Below are 6,000 nucleotides of genomic sequence, written 5' to 3'. Positions count from 1 at the left end.
AGGAGTGTCAGCTCCAGTAAGGGGGGAAATAGGAGAGCAAGGCAGGTCAGGCAGGTGCTGGTAGTGGGGGGCTCAATTATTATTCAAACAGATAGGGCAATCTGTCACAAAGACAGGGATCGTCGAACAGTGTGCTGCCTACCTGGCGCTTGAGTCCGGCACATCGCTGATCGGGTTGACAGATTACTGGGACGGGCTGGTGAGGACCCAGCGGTCATGGTGCACATTGGCACAAATGACAAAGTTAGAGGTAGGTGGAAGGTCCTTAAAGATGATTTCAGGGAATTAGGCTGCAATCTTAAAGCAAGGACCTCCAAGGTCGTATTCTCTGAAATCATGCCTGTACCACGTGCCACGCCAGAGAGGCAATGGGAGATTAGGGAGATAAATAAGTGGCTCAGGAATTGGTGTAGGAAGGAGGGGTTTGGGTTCCCGGTGAACTGGGCCCACTTCTCAGTTGGCTACAGGTTCTACGCTAGGGACGGGCTGCCCCTCAATGGGGAGGGTGCAGATGTGCTGGGGGAGAAAATGGCTAGAAGGTTGGAGGAGTGTTTAAACTAGGGATTGGGGGAAGGGTATTCATTTTATAGGTGGGGAAGATAGTGCAGATAGTTACCTGGGCACAAATAAAGAAATTGGGGGTGGGGTTAGAACAGTCAATATAGTAAGAAGGAATGGAGGTACAGAGAGATTCATAAAATGCATGTACACTAATGCCAGAAGCCTCACCAACAAAATGGAGGAATTAGAATTAATTTTGTTGGAAATAATTATGACATGGTGGGGATATCTGAGACATGGCTGGATGAGAGCCATGACTGGGCAGTTAATTTACAGGGCTATAGTCTGTTCAGAAATGACCGTAAAAACAAGCAAGGGGGGTGTGTGTGTTTATATGTAAACTCATCCTTAAAACCCATCTTGCGTTAGAATACATGTGAATCTAATGAAAATGTAGAGTCCCTGTGGGTGGAGATAAGGGGAGGGGGAAAAAATAATAAATTACTTATAGGGGTTTGTTATAAGTCTCCAAAAATTATGGAGGCAGCGGAGAATATCCTCATAAAGCAAATAGATGAAGCAGCGACTCAAGGAGAAGTCATTATTATGGGGGACTTCAACTACCCTGAAATAAATTGGGGAACAGAAACCTGTAGTTCAAGCAAAGGTAACAGGTTTTTGACAAGTATGAGAGACAATTACCTTTCACAGCTGGTTCAGGACCCAACCAGAAGGGGGGCACTGCTAGACCTAATTAACCGACAGGCCAGACCACATATCAAATATACGAGTTGGGGGTCACTTGGGTAATAGTGATCACAAAATAATAAGTTTTCATGTATCCTTTAATAAGATGTGTAGTAGAGGGGTTACAAAGACACTAAACTTCAGGAAGGCAAATTTCCAACGGTTGAGAGATGATCTTAGTGCAATAAACTGGGACGATATCCTGAGACATAAAAGTACCCAAAGCAAATGGGATATATTTATTAGCATCTTGAATAGGACCTGTGTACAATATATACCCTATGGGAATAAATATGCTAGAAATAGGAGGAAACCACAATGGCTAAATAGAGCTGTAAGGGGCGCAATAAGTGACAAAAATAAATCATTTAGAGAACTAAAACAAGTAGGTAGTGATGAGGCATTAAATAAATATAGAAAATTAAATAAATTCTGTAAAAACCAAATCAAGGCAGCAAAGATTGAGACAGAGAGACTCATTGCCAGAGAAAGTAAAAATAATCCCAAAATATTCTTTAACTACATAAATAGTAAGAAACTAAAAAATGATAGTATTCGCCGCCTTAAAAATAGTCTGGGTGAAATGGTGGATGAGGATGAGGAAAAAGCCAATATGCTAAATTATTTTTTTTCAACAGTATTTACACAAGAAAACCGCATGACAGAAAACATGATCAGTGATAACAAAAATTCTCCATTAAATATCACTTGCTTAACCCAGCAGGAAGTACAGCAGCGTCTAAAAATCACTAAAGTTGACAAATCCCCGCGCCCGGATGGGATACACCCGCGAGTACAGCAGGAATTAAGTAACGTCATACATAGACCATTATTTTTAATCTTTAAAGATTTCATAATAACAGGGTTTGTACCACAGGACTGGCGTATAGCAAATGTGGTGCCAATATTCAAAAAGTGGACAAAAACCGAACTTGGAAATTATTGGCCAGTAAGCTTAACCTCTACTGTGGGTAAAATCCTGGAGGGTTTCCTAAGAGATGCTATAATAGAGTATCTGAACAACAATAACCTCATGACCCAATATTAAAACATGGGTTTACGAGGGACCGTTCCTGTCAAACTAATCTGATCAGCTTTTACGAGGAGGCAAGTTCCGGACTGGACCAAGGAAATGTAGTGGATGTTGTGTATATGGACTTTTCAAAAGCTTTTGATACGGTTCCACACAAAAGGTTGATACATAAAATGAGAACAATGGGGATAGGGGAAAATATATGTATGTGGGTTAAGAACTGGCTCAGTGATAGGAAACAAAGGGTGGTTATTAATGGAACACACTCAGACTGGGTCTCAGTTAACAGTGGGGTACCACAGGGGTCAGTATTGGGCCTGCTCTTTTTAACATTTATTAATGACCTTGCAGGGGGCATACAGCGTAGTATTTCAATATTTGCAGATGACACTAAACTCTGCAGGGTAATCAATACAGAGGAGGACAATTTTATATTACAGGAGGATCTATGTAAACTAGAAGCTTGGACTGATAAATGGCAAATGAGCTTTAATGGGGATGAATGTAAGGTAATGCACTTGGGCAGAGGAAATAAAATGTATAATTATATGCTTAATTGTAAAACACTGGGCAAAACTGTCACTGAAAAATACCTGGGTGTATTGGTGGACGACAAGCTCACGTTTGGTGGCCAGTGTCAGGCAGCTGCTGCAAAGGCAAATAAAATAATGGGATGCATTAAAAGAGGCATAGATGCTCATGAGGAGAACATAATTTTACCTCTATACAAGTCACTAGTGCGACCACACTTAGAATACTGTGTACAGTTCTGGTCTCTGGTGTATAGGAAAGACATAGCTGAACTAGAGCGGGTGCAGAGAAGAGCGACCAAGGTTATTAGAGGACTGGGGGCTCTGCAATACCAAGACAGGTTATTACACTTGGGGTTATTTCGTTTGGAAAAACGAAAGGCTTAGGGGTGATCTTATTACTATGTACAAGTATATGAGGGGACAGTACAAAGACCTTTCTACTGATCCTTTTACTCTGAGGCCTGAGACGGGGATTCCTTGATAGGGCGTTCATCCAGGGAACTAGTTTGATTATCGTATGGAGTCAGGAAGGAATTTTTTTCTCCAATGTGGAGCTTAGTGTTTGCCACATGGTTTTTTTTTTGCCTTCCTCTGGATCAACATGTTAGGCTATGGGTTGAACTAGATGGACTTAGTCTTCCTTCAACCTTTAAAACTACCGTATGTTCCTATGTTACTATGTTAAATTATGTACAGCATATACAGTAGTCTCAATATCTACTGTGACATATATACAGTAGAGTCTCAGTGTATTTTATGTGTGATATATATACAGTATATGTATATAGATATATATATCTACAGTCGTCAAAGTATATCCTTGTGAGGTATACAGCAGTCTCCGTGTATCCTATGTGATGTACACTGCAGTCTCAGTGTATCATATATTATATATACAGTCGTGTCAATGTATCCTATATTATGTATATGCAGTAGCCTCAGTGTCTCCTATGTGAAGCATGTACAGCAATCTCATTGTTTCCAATATGCTGTATATACAACATTTGTAGTGTCTCCTATGTGATGTATATACAGCAGGTACAGTGTATCTTATGTGATGTAAGCATCAGTGTCAGTGTATCTTAGCTGATGTAAGCAGCAGTGTCAGTATATCCTATGTGATGTACATACAGCAGTTTCAGTGTACCCTATGTGATGTATATACAGCAGTCTTAGTGTATCCTAAATCCTATATACAGCAGTCCCAGTGTCTCCTATGTAATAAATGCAGTAATCTCTGTATATCCTATTTGATTTATATAGCAGTCTCAGTGTATCCTATGTGATGTATATACAGCAGTCCCAGTGTTTCCTATGTAATGTATGCAGTAATCTCAGTGAATCCTTTGACATTATTTTACCCTGTTCTAAGATTGGGAAGAATAAACCTGGCTACAGATTCCCCTTAAAGGTTTTTATTGTGTACGGTGACAGTTTGGAGTGTAGAAATTTACTTGCATAGCACCAATTAATACTGAAGCTTACAGAAAGTGCTGCAAGATGTCATATGGGACTTTTCTACTATAATTTATATTTTCCTTTCATAGTACGTACAATACATGTGAAGGATGCAGCAAAAAAACGTTTGGAGAATACATATGTATATAGAATATAGGAGGGGGAAGGTAATTGTGGGATAAATGTCTATAAATGGGTTAAAAATGTGTCAGTGCGGGGCAGAATGCATGTTGTAGCACAGAATGATTGGGGGATTAAACTATGTGTTTGTGCAAGACAAAAGGCATGTGGCATGTGTGGGCAGGAGTAATTGTATCAATCATCAGTACTGGCTTCATGAACACATGTATACCTTTATAGGGCTTATCTAATGTAGAATGCATGCTTGTGTTAGACAGAATACACTCTATGTACCAGGACAAAGGGGAAATGAAAATATTGCGGATTATATTTGTATTTTTCACAGCAGAATCCTCATGGATTGTGGATTTTTCCTGGGCTTCATCCTATGCACATTGTAAAGGGAGAAGTCTGCAACGAATTCCGCACAAAGATTTTACAAGATGTCTATTTTTAACATCTGCAATGCAGGTTAATTTATGCGTGGGAAACGTCTGCAACATGAGATGAGATTTTTAAAATGTCATCTACGTAGCCGGAACTTGTATTACACCGCAGATGTGCCGCCCACAAAACTGCTCTGAAAATCCGAACCAAATGTGCAGCAAGTGTATATGGGATAATATGGATATCAATGGGGCAGATGGGCGGAGGTGCGCACGAAATGTAATATACATGTATTTAATAGTGCATGAGAAATTTATGTGAAAAATAGACCATAGGCGTACAAAGAAAACAAGGGTCCCAATTTCAAAGACTGAACTTTGTCCTTTATTATGGTTTAGGTTTTCACTACTCAAGACAGACACAGCCACTACTTAAGACAGACACCACCTTTAGAGATGAGTAGATCGATTAATTGAGGATCAAGTTTGAATTGAACTTCCTAAAATTTGCGTTTTCGCCAAAAAACTTGCCCGGCACTATTTCCCACACTGCTGAAGCATCAGAGAGCGGCTGAATGTAATTTTGTGTTGCCCCATGGGCTTCCCCATAATGCCCTTCAGCTATGACATCTTACGGATTATCATACCTAGTATAGTGGTAGTCAGTGCCTGGGTCATCACAGATCAGCGGTTCCTAGGGGAGCACAGTTTGTACGGCAGAGTCATTTTCCATCCAGAGTCACTAGGTAAGTCTCTCTCATCTATAGAGTGCAAGCTCTTATGGTCAGCGGGGTCCTCTCTTTCCTATAGAGTGTAAGCTCTTATGATCAGTGAACTCCTCTCTCTTCTGTAGAGTGTTAGCTCTTATGGTCATCTTGATCCTCTCTCTTGCTCTTCTGTAGAGTGTAAGCTCTTATGGCCAGTTGGCGCCTCTCTCTCCTGTAAAGTGTAAGCTATTTTGGTCAGTGGGGTCCTCTCTCTCTCCTGTAGAGTGTAAACATTTATTATGGCCAGTTGGCTCCTCTCTCTCCTGTAGAGTGTAAGCTCTTTTGGTCAGTGAGGTCCTCTCTCTCCTGTAGAGTGTAAGCTCTTATAGCCAGTTAGCTCCTCTCTCTCCTGTACAGTGTAAGCTCTTTTGGTCAGTGAGGTCCTCTCTCTCCTGTAGAGTGTAAGCTCTTATGGTCAGTGGGCTCCTCTTTCTTCTGTAGAGTGTTAGCTCTTA

This window comes from Phyllobates terribilis, unplaced genomic scaffold, assembly GCF_046119375.1.
Source record: "Phyllobates terribilis strain yellow unplaced genomic scaffold, ASM4611937v1 Scaffold_8__6_contigs__length_399053987, whole genome shotgun sequence".
In the NCBI taxonomy this organism is placed as follows: Eukaryota; Metazoa; Chordata; class Amphibia; order Anura; family Dendrobatidae; genus Phyllobates; species Phyllobates terribilis.
Note: the sequence above shows the minus strand (reverse complement) of the source record.